This window comes from Papio anubis, chromosome X, assembly GCF_008728515.1.
Source record: "Papio anubis isolate 15944 chromosome X, Panubis1.0, whole genome shotgun sequence".
NCBI classification, from domain to species: domain Eukaryota; kingdom Metazoa; phylum Chordata; class Mammalia; order Primates; family Cercopithecidae; genus Papio; species Papio anubis.
Window position 1 is genome coordinate 56,998,640 of NC_044996.1, and position 15,843 is coordinate 57,014,482.

Genomic DNA, 15,843 nt, shown 5'->3' on the forward strand with positions numbered 1-15,843 from the left:
CTCTGTAAAAGGTGAACTTTACCTGTTTTTGTCACCCTCTCTTTCTGCCTCCAAGTCCTCTTCTGCTTTTTGTAGCTCATAGTCATATTCCAGTGAAGGGTCCCCAAAAAAAAAAAAAAAAAAAAAGCACTAGCATCGTCTGGATTATATCCACTTATTCTAACCAACAGGAAATTCTTGGGGGGCGCGGGGGATATCACCATCTATGAAGGGCTTTGTTTTCTTCCTTCTTTTTTTTTTTTTTTTTTTTTTTCATTTGCTTCATTAACTCAGCTAACTTTCTGTACTTGTTTCAGCCACAGTGGGCTCAAACTTTCTTATTTTTGTATTTCACTATTTGCTTGTTGAGTGCCTCCTGATTGACTTCACATAGACTTGAGAGCAAGGCATATTCCATGGCATAAGACCACGATTGACTGCCCAGTCTCTAAACAGACCCTTATATTTCCAGAACTCATTTTGTATAGTCTTCTTTTTAATCTGGAGTTCCCAAATTGGCACTTACTAGTAACCAATCTATCACTGCTAGAGCTGCGTTTCCTTTGCCTTGCACAAACAATATAGGTGGCACATCCCTTAAGATCTGCTGGGACATCAAAATATGCCTCGTATGTGCAGTGCGTTCCTTTAATATGGATCCTGTGTGCACCTTCTGTTCAGCAGAAAGACTTGTCTTCCAATATACATGTCATGCTGGAAAGTCTTGGAAAACTTCAGGTTCAGGTCATAGATCTATTTGCCCGCTTCAGTTGTGCACAGCAAATCTGTCAATGCTTTATAAACAAGGCCATTCAGAGTCCGTAGATGCATGTGGCCTTCCTTCTCCATTTTCTTTGAGGCATTCCTCATTAGGAATTAGGATGGTTTGTAAATAAAGTGAGATCCCTAGGAAGGATCTTTATACCAATTTATTTTTTCCAGAGGCAAATTTCTTGAGCAGGTTCTTATTGCCACAGTATATGGAAAAGCTGTGGACTCTCGTAGCCCAGAAGGAGGCTGTGCCCAGACTGGCAGCTTCCCAGAAGTACCCAGAGCCATGCATGAGTACGGGGATGGTTGAAGCCCTGTAGATTGTGCGGAGGTGCCCATGTGGCCACCTAGTATGCCATCTCCTCACTGCCATCTACTTGCCACCTAAGCTAAGGCCAGGATATATATAAAAGCGTGGAGCAGGACGTGGGTGCGATGCACACAGGACACGGGTGGGTGAAGAATAGATGGAAGAATTGTTTCTTGAGAATAAAGTCCTAGGAGTAGAATACCTAAGTCAATTTTAACATAATAATGACTTTTGCTATAAGGATTTTATCAATTAAATTAGACAACAGAAATAAATTGCTGTATCACTTTCATTTTATTCTTGTCAAGATTTGGCATTACTACTTTTCTATTTGTTTCTGCTATGGTTTTTGTAGTTAACTCAATATAAATTTACTGAGCTTCTTTTATATGTCAGGCACTATGCTAGGGTACTGGGTATAGAAATATTAATAAGACAGTATGTCTGCCCTGGAATAAGTTATAGTATACTGAAAAAGACATTTATGAAAATCTTATTTTGTTCAATAATTTGACCAAAAAATCTCTTATGAGAGTATAAAAACATATCATATGACAACCACAGGTATAGTAAATAACCTCACTTGCAATGAGTAGTGAAGATTTCATAACAACGAATGACCATTTACTTTGGGTCTTGAGGGTAGAATGATGCCAGCAAAGAAGGGGAAGTACATAACCATGAAAGGGAATACTAAATCAAAGGCATACAGTTACAAGAAATTATATACCAGGAGTACAGGGTATATATAAGAGAGTAGCAGTAGATTATTGAGACTCTAGAGATTGTCTGAAGACAGATTGTGAAGGTCTGTGATAAATTAATAAGATTTATTTTATTCTGTAAGAAACGGAGGAACCGTAACATTTTAAATCATAGATATAAATAACCATATCCCTTTATAAGAAAAATGCAATGTCCTCAATATGAAGGAAGAGATGGAGTAGAAAAAAGACTGATTTAAGGAAAATGATTATTTCCCCCAGTAAGTCAACAATGAGAACTGGGAAAAGACACCATATTAGAAATATTGTGCATGTAGAATTAAAAAGATTTTGTGATCATTTCTATTTGGGAGCAGAAGCAGTTTCTGTCTTGGAAGCTTGAGTGAATAGGAATACCATTAACTGCAACCAAGAATAGAGTAGGCAGGGGATTTGTCATTCAAAATATAATGGAGTAGCTTGTAACAGACAAGTATTCCTGTATGGAAAACTACACAACTGAATACAATACAAAATCATCTGTTTAAAAAGCATCAGAGAGCTGCCAAGGCAACTTGAGGGAAGAAGGAACCTTAGAGAGGTAAGCAAATGTTCTGTAAGTCACTTTTTCCTCAAGGCATTTTTCTAATCTTTCTACAAAGAAAGAGGCTGAGAATCTGAACAGAGGACTATAGTTGAAAGGTAGAGAAGCTAAACAAAGTTTCAGGCAATCTCAAAGGGCCAGAGAGAAAAATTAGAGTTTAGGTATGTCAAGTCAGCTAGAACTTGAGGATTCCAGAACCATGAGTGAAGGGTAAGAACTAAAACATGAACCTGACACTCCAGAATTTCCTCTTTAGGCATTTGTTAAATTCATAAGCTGTATGAGGTCAGAGGATAGGAAACAAAAACAAAAAACCTCTGAAAAGCAGAACAAAGGTTCTGGCATTCTGAGAGAGCGAAACTGACCAGCAGTGTAGTTCACGACCTGTCAAGGAGGAAGAACCCTGGTAATTGAGATTTTTCACTTAAATTCCTAGAGGGTTATTCCCTAGGAATGGAAGTGAAACAGAGGTACTCTGAACCTTATAAAAACTGTAACACAATTTCTAGCCAGCTCAGTTCCTAATTTGATTAAGGTGCTCTACCTCCATTTTACCTGCCTACCAGTGTATAATGTGAATTTTCTCTGGAAACATACAGCAGGATTCAGAACATCTATAATTTTTCAATCACAATATCTGGCATTCAACCAAAACTTACTAGTTATGTCAAGAAATAGGATAAAAAGAAAATATAATAGAAATAGATTCATAAATGTCTTCGTTTTTGAAGTTATCAGACATGGACATGAAAATAATGGTGGTTAATATTTTTAAGAATATAGATGACAAGATAGAGACTTTCTGATAAAAAGAATAAAATGATAATTATAAACCTAAAAATGCAATAAAGTAAATAACTAAATAGATCGAATAGCATATTGGATTCAGCAGAATATAGAATTAATGAAATAGAAGATATGATCATGTATGCAGGCTGAAACACAAAGAGTAAAAAATATGAAACATGTAGAAATGGGCATAAGAGATATATGACACATGGTGAAAACATTTAATATACTTGCAATTGGAATCCTGGAAGGAAAGGAGAAAGCAGATCTGAAGTAATATTTGAAGAAATAATGGCAGAGAATTTTCCAAAACCAACTGAGGACATCAAGACATAGATTTAAGGAGCTCTACAAACCTCAGGCAGATCAATTAGAAAGAAAACCATACCTAAATGTATATCATAGTTAAATTGCTAAAAATGGGTGGATAAATATAAATTAATATTGATAATAGAGAACAGCAATAGTAATGTCTTTAAAAAACTTCTTCAGGTTGGAAGAGAGCTGAAACACACTGCTAAGGGATAAATACAAACTGTGCCTGGAAAATGTGAAAAGAAGAATAATTTAATAGCCTAGCAGGGAGGAGAAGTTTCAGTTAGGCCACTTGAGGACCTCCCAATTTCGCCAATGTCAAGGCAGCACATAATATTCTGCCTTAATTTTAGGCATTATAATACAATTGACCCCTTCATGTTGTCACATCAATTTGAACTTTGGAGATGACTAAGACTTTTAGGGAGTATGATAAATGCCTCCTGATATGGTTTGGCTGTGTCCCCACTCAAATCTCATCTTGAATTGTAGCTCCCATGATTCCCATGTGTTGTGGGAGGGACCCCGTGGTAGATAATTGAATCATGGGGGTGATTTTTCCCTTATTGTTTTTGTCATAGTGAGTAAGTCTCATGAGAGCTGATAGTTTTATAACTGGAAACCTCTTCTACTTGGCTCATTTTCCATTGTGTGCTGCCATGTAAGACGTGCCTTCCACCTTCCACCATGATTGTGAGGCCTCCCCAGCCATGTTGAACTGTGAGTCCATTAAACGTCTTTTCTTCAAAAATTACTCAGTCTTGGGTATGTCTTTATCAGCAATGTGAGAATGGACTAATACACTTCTCTAGCCAGTTAACTGGGCACTTGGCCAGGAAAAAGAGGGGCACACGGTGAGGTGGTTATCAAAAACATGAACTTTATGGTCAATAAAGGCAGTTGAAGGACAATTATGCCATTGGTGTGAGAGTGTGTGTCCCCAGTGACACCCAGCTAGGGATCTAATTGCCACTTTTTAACTTAAACAGGAGTTGCTTTGAGGAGTCCATTATGCCTCTCAATTAAATTGGCTGCTGGGGCTCATGGGGGAGGTAGAAGTTCCATTTAATACCTTCTTCAGGACCTCAGCACTATGTACTCTAAGACGTTAAATAGGTGCCTTGGTCACTATCAGAAATGCCTGGAATTCAGTAGGAAATGAGGAGTACCCTGGTGAGGTCTTGTATTATGGCCTTAAGTGTTTATAGACACATCTGTTACCTTGATTTATATTTTTGAGTATTTGTGAGGTAGGAAATTTCCAGAGATTTTAGTCCAAACAAGATATATATTTTTTACTAGGGCTGTCACAAGCACCACAAACTGGGTGACTTAACACGACAGAGATTAATTCTCTCAAAATTCTGGAGGACAGAAGTCTGAAATCATGGTGTTGGCTGGGCCTTGCTCTCTCTGACGCTTCCAGGGGCGGATCCTTCCTTGCCTCTTCCAGGTCTGGTAGCCCTAGGCATTCCTTGACTTGTAGCAGCATAACTTCAATCTCTGTTCTCATCTTCATATAGCATTCTCCCTGTGTCTCTGTGTCTTCACATGGCTGTCTTCTTGTAAAGAAACCAGTCATATTGCATTTGGAGCCCACCCTTCTCTGTGACCTTATCTTGACTAATTACATCTGCAATGATCTTATTTACAAATACAGTCACATTCTGAAATATGAGGTGGTAGGACATCAACATAGCTTTTCTGGAGGACACAATTCAACTCACGACAGAGGGCAACTCCTAGGTAGTGGCCCAAGAGTTTGTAAAAATGATCTAATTGTTGACTGGGGCATCTAGTGATAATGACTGCCTGAAGTACAATCAAATGTGCTAACCCATATATCCCATTCTTCTATCAGGGACATCCTAGTTAAAACATGAAAATCAGCAATTCTCCACTGAGCTCCATCATATATAATGGTGGCCATGTCATCTGTAAACTCCATGAAATTCCATTGCTGTTTACTAAGTTGCTCCAAATAGTCTTCTCAGGTAGCCAAGAAATCTGGAAGGGAATGACTTCCTCCAACACCATGGCAAGAGACTGAAGACATGGAAGCCTACCCCCTTGCTGGTACATATGCCAGAGGGCCTGGGTTTGGCTCCATCTTGTAGTAGCAAGGAGGCCTCGATAGCCATGCCAAGCTTGCAAGATGCTGCCTCCATTACCCAAGACATAATGAACAGCTAAATACGGAGGGTCACAGGCTCAAGGTCTGTGAAAGCCTCTGTTTCCAGGACAGCAAATTATGTGACCAATAATTGCTTTTGTAATGGTGTGTAGTACAGGGCTTAAGAGAGTAGTTTCTTGCATCAGAAGCCCTGGGGCAACTCATGAGGAATGAGAGGGGGTTGCTAAAGCCTCTATAATGAAGGCATTCTTGAGGGTGCTAATGAAAGTGCCTGTTATATTGCAATTTGAACAGACTGTAAAGCCTTTGTTGGAATGATTTGCAAGTAACAGCATAAGCAAGTTTAAGTAAAATTTATAAATGAGGATTACATTGCCTCTAAATCCCAGAAAGGCATAAAAGATATTTTGCTTGTATTAACATGATTGGTGCTGAGAGGATCAATAGTTGCTCCTTGGTGGTGCCAAGAATGAAGCAGCCCTTGGTTAACTGAATAATTTTTAGGAATTTAATTGATGGAGTCAGTAATTTCAATAATATTGTATATGGGGGTCTTAATAGATGTGCTCATAGAATTAGGTTGCACTAATCCACAATGACGTGTCATTCATTCTTTCCAGAATTCGATGTTAAATGGAGAAGCAGTGACGATAATCACCCTTTCACTAATTAAGTCTTGTAGAATAGGTTTCAATTCTTAAAAGCCCTTTTTAAATGTACTGTGAGCCATATTAACTATTTTAACTGAGCTGGAAGTGTCAATTTGGGCCAATTTTGTCAATTCAATTTGTAAGTGCTATGAAAAGAAGAAAATCTTAGGATCTCAAACTTACTATGCCAAAGGGAAAAGTTAATCTTGGAAACTGAGTCATGCAAAAAATTGCCCTTCCTCTTGTTACTAAACAGATAGTTGCAAGACAGAAGGTCACATATCTCTTCAGGTGGCCCCCTTCTCCCTGAAAATGCAAATTAACAGCTTATCTTCATAGCTATAGGACAAAGACAAGACTAGAAATCATCCCTCTGCTCACCTTGAAATAAATGCAGATTTACTGAGCCCAAAACGAATGCATAACTGTTTCTCCTTTCATATGTAACATGTGGATTCAGTCAGCGCCAATCAAAGCCTCTCAAGAATGTGACTACTTATCTCACTGCCTATCTTTTTTTTTTCTTTCCCCCTTCCCCTCCTGCCTGCCCTTTTCCCTTTAAATATTGAGGCCCTCAAAACCATCTTTGGAAAGTGTGATGGCTGCAAATCCTACTATGACTTGTGTCTCTTTTTCCTAGGTACCTCCTCAACCTAAGAAAAATAAATCTCTAAATTGATTGAGACCTGTCTCAGACACTTCGTTTTACATTGCTAAAGATTTAATTTGATTTTAATGTGTTACTCATTGAGTTAGAGCATTCATGCCAATTGTGGGATTGTTTCAGGGCAATGGATGCTATCAGCATGGAGAATTTGGGCAAGTCAATCATTCTGATGATTAAGATTAATCATTCTGAGATATAACTAGTCGCTCTTTATTTTATATTCAGTAACACCCTTAAGATAATAGGTGACACCATGTTTTAATTTAATGGCATCTTCAGGCACAGCATAATTTAAGCCCCAGTATTAAAGCTATGAAGGTTTGCCAAAAAGTGTATTTCACCAGATAATAAAGTTAATTCAGAACTTATGTTGTAAAGATATAAAAGCCATTCAGTGTCCTTTATCCTTTTGATGTATAAATTATTTTAGTAAACTGTGAATTGCTGGTTGGGTAAAATTGTGGACCCTTATTTCAGATTTTGTTTGTTTCCTCCTCCTGTGTCCAGGTTTCTTTCTTTTTCCTTCCTTCCTTCCTTCCTTCCTTCCTTCCTTCCTTCCTTCCTTCCTTCCTTCCTTCCTTCTTTATTGGTCACTGTATATACTTGGCTGGAGGTAAATTCCTTAAAAATGTCTCCCTCCAGAGGGCCTCAAATCAGTATCATAAGGGTCAGAGGCCACCCCCATGGCAACAATTGTGTTTTAGAGATGAACGAACCTGAGTTTAAATCTGGATTGAATTTACCTTTTCACTGTGCCACAGGGGTGCCACGGGTGTTTTCCCTATAGCCCTGAGGATCAGGATCTTTGTTGCAGCAGGAGACTAGAAAGCAAAGGAGCACAACAGAAGAGTGCTGCATCCAAAATCCAGAGGTCTTCAGATTGAATATATTCTCTTGCTCCAGCATGTGGGCCTCCTGTTTTCTCTATTTCCGTTTTTTTGTCCGTTCAAATTTCTTCAGGATATTTTGCATTTCTAGATGAATAATCTTGTGGCTTTCAATTTCTGCTTCTGTTCAATCATCTATGTTGTGAACTTTTTGGGTGGTTAGGTGGAAAGATACAGGTGCTTAGTTGCATGCATCACAGATGGCCACCTCTTCCTCCAGGAAGTGCCAGCTTCCAGGGTCAGGGTCTATATCCAGTAAGTTAATTTTGTCTGTGGCCTAGAAACATCAACCTCCATGATTAAAAGATTAACATTTTGCATACTGGCAAGCCGTAGTGCTAAGAAAACCTCAGGCATATTGGCCAGGAGTTTTGCATTGGGGGAGCAGTTTAGTAAAAACCATGTACTCCTTTCCGCCTTCTTAGCTCATCAGTTTCTGGACCATGGGCCACCATGTATGTGCATCTAAATACCTTTGAGGATAAGGAGAATGTGTGTGACAGCAGCAAGAGAAGCAGCATCACAGGAGACAGGAAAGAGGGCTACCTTTACATGAACAGCAATGACTATTAGGCAACATGGGTTTCATGCTTAATTATTCCTGGGATAGTAGTCTCTTTTCTTTCTACAAACTTCACAAAATGCCTTTCCCAGGCTCATCTATCCAAGGGATACAAAATCACAAAATAATATTTGTATGCCTTTCAAAATCAGGAAACGACAGACACCAGGCTAGACATAGTGCCTAGAAAGCTCTAGCACAACCCTAGTTAAGCAGGATTCAAGTAGTGACCAATTATGGCATGTGTGGTCACCAGCTTTGTAGGCAGGAGCCTCAGAGATCACCTACTGTATTAGTCAGGGTTCTCTAGAAGGACAGAACTAATAGGATATATATATGAGTTTATTAAGTTTTAACTTACATGGTCACAAGGTCCCACAATAGGCTGTCCGGAAGTTGAGAAGCAAGGAGAGTCAGTTCAAGTCCCCAAACTGAAGAGTCTGATGTTCAAAGGCAGGAAACATTCAGCATGGTGGAAAGTTGTAGGCTGGAAGGCTAGGCCAGTCTAGCCTTTTTACATTTTTTTGTCTGTTTTATATTCACTGACAGCTGATTAGATGGTGCCCACCCAGATTAAGGGTGGGTCTGCCTTTCCCAGCCCACTGACCGAAACGTTAATCTCCTGTGGCAGTACCCTCACAGACACACCCAGGATCAACACTTTGCCTCTTTCCATCCAATCAAGTAGACACTCAGTACTAACCATCACAAGTCCACCCCTTGTTAACTTGAACCCATACACATCTCCTGAGATTACACATAATCTTCAAATAAAGACAATAATAAGGTCATAATTTTGCCTAACATAATACGACTATCCTTTGTACAACTGGAAACACACCAATTTCCAACCCAAATACTATTACATAAAGTTGATACTTAAATGCTGATATAAAGTCAATAAATCTTATGTCACGTGATAAAGGAAAAATAAAATAAAATAAAATATTTTCTTAGCACAAGTGTATCCATACATAAACATGTTTTTAACAAATGAAGAAGGAAATATGACAATTACAGTACTTGTCTCTGCAGCTGGTCACATGGTCATAGCTAGTATTGATGACTACCTTCTTTTACAATTCATTTTGTATTCCCTTTGCCTTCAGCAAGCGCCTCAGCAGGTTGTGTTTTTTCTTTCCTAGTGCAGTGACCCAAACTTTCATTCCCGAAGGGTCTAGGCCATTTGTAGTCCTGCCATTGTAGTTTCCCATTGACCTTAATCACAGGGCATGGCAATACTAAGAGACGCCCTAATGGATCTCCTGTATTCTATGCATACTCTTCTTTACCTCTGTTGTGGAGTAGTAAACTGATTTCATCTGGATAGTCTGGGTCAATCACCCAAGCCAACACTGTAACTCCCTTTTTAGCCTGTTGACTTAAGTGTAGGAGAGGCTCAAAGTTTCCAGGTGGCAATCTTAACTTCCAGTTTAATGGAATCGTTGTTGTGTCTCCTGGTGGCAGCATTCCTCCCTCTGGAACTAAGACTTCTAGACCAACAGAACGTAATGTTGCAGAAACAGGATGCTGATTCAGAGCATACATGGCCTTTTGGAGAACTGTGCCCCAGCCCTGCAAAGTATTCTCACCTAGTAAGCATTGTAATTGGTGACTTAAAAAGACCATTCCACTGTTCTGTTAATCCAGATGCTTCAGGATGATGGGGAACATGTTAAGACCAGTGAATTCCATGAGCATGAGCCCACTGCCGCACTTCTTTAGCCATAAAGTGCATGCTGTGGTCAGAGGGAATGCTGTGTGAAATACCATCATGGTGGATAAGGCATTCTGTGAGTCCACAGACGGTAGTCTTGGCAGAAGCATTGTATGCAGGATAGGCAAACCCATATCTGGAGTAAGCATCTATTCCAGTGAGAAGAAACCTCTCCTCTTTCCATGGTGAAAGAGGTCCAATATAATCAACCTGCCACCAGGTAGCTTGCTGATCACCCCAAGGAATGGTGCCATATCAAGGGCTCAATGTTGGTCTCTGCTGGTGGCAAACTGGGCACTCAGCAGTGGCCCTAGCCAGGTCAGCCTTTGTTCTCCACATTTGGTCAAAGATATTATGTATAGAGCCACTAATGTCCTTGCCTCTCATGAGCGGTGAATCAGTAGTGTCAAATGCATTTATTTTTCATAACTCTTTAAGCAGTTAATGCCAAGAACTATTAGTGTTCTCCATATTATTAGAAGAAGAGTGCTTAGCATTTTTTGGGCATAATCATATTAAGCAACCGACTCCATAAACTCCAAAACCATTGAAAGCACTCAACTGTTAATATTCTGTTCCTCTAGAACCACTCCTGGTACCAAAATCTGTATTAGACAGGGTTCTCTAGAAGGACAAAACTATTAGGATATATATATATATATACACACACACACACATACACATATACATATATATTATTTATTAACTCACACGATCACAAGGTCCCACAATAGGCCATCTGCAAACTGAGGAGCAAGGAGAGCCAGTGCGAGTCCCAAAACTGAAGAACTTGGAGTCCAATGTTCCAGGGCAGGAAGCATCCAGCATGGGAGAAAGATGTAGGCTGGGGGCCTAGGCCAATCTAGCCTTTTCACATTTTTCTGTCTGCTTTATTTTCACTGGCAGCTGATTAGATTGTGTCCACACAGATTAAGGGTGGATCTGCCTTTCCCAGCCCACTGACTCAAATCTTAATCTCCTTTGGCAACACCCTCACAGACACACCCAGGATCAATATTTTGCATCCTTCAATCCAATCAGGTTGACACTCAATATCAACCATCACACCTGCCAAATATAGGGCAAACCCAGTGACATGGCACACTGGATTATAACCAATTAACAACAATTATTGTGTGGGGACCAGACAGTTTCAGGATGGGAAGAGATGGCAATATCTCACAAAGACAACACAGTACCATGCAGGCCAATGTGGAAGACCACCAGTAATCTGTGGATTTATCCCAGACTTTTCTATATCATGGAACCAGTTAATTAGGCAAAACAGTAAGTTAAAGCTGACCAGGTGTGATCAGTTAAAGTTAGGCCATCCTATTCATGATACCAATTGTTTCAATCACCTCTAATTCACCCAAATAGCAAGAAAGGAATTCCTACCCATTGGGTTATGGGGATGGCTGAACGTATGATGCTTAACATGGAAAAGATGAGAATAATAGCAGTTTATTAGTAGCACATACTCACAGCTTGCGGGAGGAAGACACTGAATACCATGCAGGGCCACACAAGAGTTAAGATAATAGGTCATATCAATAGAATAAAATAACAAATCACACAGTCATACCAATAAGTGCAGAAAAGGCATGTGGCAAAGTCTAATATTCTTTTGTAATAAAAAATTTCAAGAACTGGGAATAAAAGTAACTTTCTATTCATGATAAAGATATTCTACAAAAACCCACCGCTAACATTATACTTAATTGTGGAAGACTAGATGCATTTCCCTCATGTCTGAAATAAGTCAAACATGCCCATTCTTGCCACTTCTATTCATCACCATACTGGAGGTTCTAGCCAGGGCAATTGGGCAAGAAAAAGAGAAAAAGAGGTATCCAGATTAGCAAGGAAGAATTAAACTATTTCTACTCAAGATGTCATGGGCTTGTATATAGAAAATCCCAAGGAATGCACTAAAAAACTGATAGAATTAATAAATAAGTTTAGCAAATTATAGTATACAAGAGCAACATACAAAAATCAATTGTATTTCTACACATTTGTGATGAACAATTCAAGGAAAAAAAGTATTTCATTTACAATATTATCAAAAGGAATAGAATACTTTGGAATAAATTTAACCAAATAAGTACAAAATTCATACTCCGAAAACTACAAAAAGCATTGTTAAAAGAAACTAATGAAGATCTAAATAATTGGAAAAAACCTCATGTTCATGAATTGGAAGAGTTAATATATTTTTTTTTTATTATTATTATACTTTAAGTTCTAGGGTACATGTGCATAACGTGCAGGTTTGTTACATATGTTAAATGACAATATTATGCAAGTTAATCTGCAGATACAATGCAAGTCCTATTAGAATCTCAGCTGATTTATATTTTAGAAATTGACACACTGATTCTAAAATTCATAAGAAATTTCAAGGTGCCCAGAATAGCTAAGTAATATTGAAAAAGAAGAAAAAGTAGTCCTCACATTTCCTGATTTTAAAACTTACCATAAAGTTAGCAGTTAATAAGGTAGTGTGATACTGCCAGAAGAACAAGCGTATATATCAATAGAGGGATTGAAAATCCAGATCGTAAATCATATTCCAATGTACAACTAATTTTTGAGAAATACCAATAATATTCCATTTAGAAAGTATATTCTTCACCAAAAATGGTGCTGCAGTAACTGTATAGTGACATGGAAAAAAAGAAAAAAAGCTAGACTCACATTACACCATATACAAAAGTTAACTCAAAATAAATCAAACACCTAAATGTAAGAGCTAGAACTATAGAGCTCATAGAAGAAAATGGGGTAAATTTTCATGACTACAGATTTGGCAAAGTATTCTTAGATATGGTAATTAGATATAAAAGTTCCCCAAGTTATTAATTGTAGTGTTATCATATGGCCTATGAATTTCACTTCTAGGTGTATTCCTAAGAGAAGAAAAACATACATTTACACAAAAACTTGTACATCAATGTTTATGCCAGCATTATTATAATAGTCAAAGAGCGGAAATAATTCAAATGTCCATCAACTGATAAATAAAATATGGTATATCCATAGTATTCATACATATATGATAATATAATTTGTCCATGAAAAATTAAGGATGTACTGATACATTCTACATGAATACCTTGAAAACATTATGCTAACTCAAAGAAACAAGTCAAAAAAGACCACATATATGATTCCATTCATATTAAATATTCAAAACAGGAAAATCTGTAGAAAAAGGGCAACATTAGTAATTTCTCAGAGATATAGGAGGGACTGGGGAATTGATAGCTAATATAGCTAGTGTGTGGGTTTCTTTTCGTGATATATATAACAAAAGTTACCATTGCAACCATTTTTTCTTTCAATATTTATTTTAGATTCAAAGGGTACATATGCATGTTTGTTACAATGAAATATTGTGTGATGCTGAAGTTTGGGCTTCTATTAATCCCATCACCCAGATAGTGAATGTAGTACCCAATAGGAAGGCTTTCAGGCCTTGCCCCCCCCCACCGACCCCCGCTGCCTTACTCCCTCCTTTTGTAGTTCCCAGTGTTTATTGTTCCTGTCTTTACATCCATGTGTACCCAAGATTTAGCTCCTGCTTGTAAGTGAGAACATATGGTATTTGGTTTTCTGTTTCTGCATTAATTCACCTAGGATGATGGCATTTAGCTGCATCCATGCTGCTGCAAAAGACATGAGTTCATATTTTTATGGCTGTGTAGTATTGCATGGTACATATGTATCACATTTCTTTATCTAATCCACTCTTGATGTGCACCTAGATTTATTCCATGTCTTTGCTATTGCAGTCTAACCATTTTTAAGCATACAGTTCAGTGGTATTAAGTATATTCACATTGTTGTGGAACCATTGCCACCATTTGTCCTCTGAACTTCTTTTATATTCAAAAACTAAAATTCCACTTCCATTAAATACTAACTTCCCATTCCCCCCCACCCCCGCCACTATACTATAAAGCTAGAGTAAATAAGACAGTGTGGTATTAATGCCTGGGTAGGCAAATAGATGAAAGGAAATTAAGAATGTCCACAAACAGACCCATACATATGCAATTTCTTTATTCATGAGAAAGATTACTCTGTCATTGGGAAAGACTAAGTTTCTAGATGAATAATGTTGAGTTGTTGCAAAATTGTGGATCTTGATTCCTACCTCACACTATGTACAATAATTGACTCTGGATCACTTCAGGAGTGGGTGAGTTTTCTTAGATTGAGTGTAAAAAGCATAAAAAGGAGACATAAAAACTGTTTTAGTTTTCTTGGGCTACTATAACAAAATACTATTGTCTGGATAGCACAAACAACAGAACTTAATTTCTCATGGTTCTGGAAGCAGGGAAGTCCAAGATCCAGGTGATGACAGATTCAGTGCCAGACAAGGGCCTTCTTCCTGGTTTGCAAGCAGTTGCCTTTTTGCTGTATCCTCACGTGGCCCAAAGAGAGAACATCTTCATGTCTCTTCCTACAGTGGCACTAATATATTCATAAGGGCTTCATTCTCATGACCTAATTACCTCCCGAAGTTCCCACCTCCAAATACCAACATATTGCAGATTAGGACTTCAGCATATTAATTTAGGGGAAGCACAACATTCAGCCTATAGCAAGAACAGAGTGTAAAAACAAATAAAATGGCAGAATAGAAGCCAGTGAAGGAGACAGAGAAGGAAATATTGAATAATATAGCAAGCAAATTTCATAAAAGAGGAATTCATCAATTGCACTAAGTATTATGGAATAATTATGTATAGTATGGACTGAAAACAGGTGTTTGAATTGTGCAAATAGAAGGAAATTGGTGATTTTTTGACAGCAGTTTTAATGGCAAGGTGAGGAACAGAAAGCAGGTTTTTGTGTGAACATAGTTAAACTGGAATTTTATTTCCTACAATTCCCTTCTCTGTATAGTTCTAGAATAACGTGGCTCTCCAGATGTATTTTTTTATATTTGGAATGTGGATGAGAAACAGCAGATATCTTGTCTTATACTCAGGAGTTTAAGGCAAGACATAAGGAACTTTTGCAGCATATGAATATTATTGCTTATCTGCTGGCTCGCCTTGTTGGCATGGGGCAGAAGTCAGGCTCACAGCAACTCCTACTCTTGCTGGATCTCCTTCAGCTTTTCTGATTCTTAGGTTATATGTGTGCTTAGTGACACAAAAGGCAAAATCTTCACCTCCAGATCACTCCTTCATCACAGTTGGAAGTTTGGAGGTAATGAGAGACTAATGAGAGATTTAGTCTATCCTTGTGGGTTTCAGTATACCCTAACAGATTGCAATTTGCTCCACTTCCTCCACTTCACATCTGTCATTCCATCCCAGCTGCCTACCCTGCTGACTTTCAGGCTTCTGTACTACAAACAGAACTAAGAGCCTCACACAGATGCTAGCCAGTTCCTACAGCTGTATAAGATCAAATCCCTGATCATTTGTGTGCATGTGTGTGTGCATTGTATGTGTGTGTGTGTGTTTCTCTTCTAGTGGCGCCCTTCTCTTATTAAACTCTAACTGATCCACTCTGTGAAATGGGTTGAGAAATAGGTGAGAAGTGAAGAGAAGTAGAGTTGGTGAGAATGTTCTATTAATCTTGAAGTTTAGGAATAAAGGATGAAGCGAAATAGTAAATTTACCTGATGAGAAAGTGAGGTAGAAAAATGGGTATTTTTTTACAGAGTGAATCTGATCATATTGATAGTTGAAGTAGAAAGAACCCATCGAAAGAGAGATTGAAAATATA